Raw genomic sequence first — 941 nt, forward strand, 5'->3', positions numbered from 1 at the left:
TCTTTGCAGCCAAAGATGGAGAAGCTATACAGTCAGCAAAAACAAGACCAGGAGCTGACTGTGGCTCAGACCATGAACTCCTTACTGCCAAATTCAGACTTAAATTGAAGAAAGTAGGGAAAACCACTAGACCATCCAGGTATGACCAAATCAAATCCCTTACGATTATACAGTGGGAGTGAGAAATAGATTTAAGAGACTAGATCTGATAGACAGAGTGCCTGAAGAACTATGGACAGAGGTTCGTGACATTGTACAGGAGGCAGGGATCAAGACCATCCCCATGGAAAAGAAATGCAAAAAAGCAAAATGGCTGTCTGAGGAGGCCTTACAAATAGCTGTGAAAAGAAGAGAAGTTGAAAAGAAAAGGAGAAAAGGAAAGATATACCCATTTGAATGCAGAGTTCCAAAGAATAGCAAGGAGAGATAAGAAAGCCTCCCTCAGTGATCAGTGGAAAAAAAAGAGAGAAAAACTATAGAATGGGAAAGACTATATACCTCTTCAAGAAAATTAGAGATACCAAGGGAACATTTCATGCAAAGATGGGCTCGATAAAGGACAGAAATGGTATGGACCTAACAGAAGCAGAAGATATTAAGAAGAGATGGCAAGAATACACAGAAAAACTGTACAAAAAAGAACTTCACGACCCAGATAATCACGATGGTGTGATCACTCACCTAGAGCCAGACATCCTGGAATGTGAAGTCAAGTGGGCCTTAGAAAGCATCACTATGAACAAAGCTAGTGGAGGTGATGGAATTCCAGTTGAGCTATTCCAAATCCTGAAAGATGATGCTGTGAAAGTGCTACACTCAATATGCCAGCAAATTTGGAAAACTCAGCAGTGGCCACAGGCCTGGAAAAGGTCAGTTTTCATTCCAATCCCAAAGAAAGGCAATACCAAAGAATGCTCAAACTACCGCACAATTGCACTCAT

This window comes from Bison bison, unplaced genomic scaffold, assembly GCF_000754665.1.
Source record: "Bison bison bison isolate TAMUID 2011002044 unplaced genomic scaffold, Bison_UMD1.0 scf7180017864295, whole genome shotgun sequence".
Lineage (NCBI taxonomy): Eukaryota > Metazoa > Chordata > Mammalia > Artiodactyla > Bovidae > Bison > Bison bison.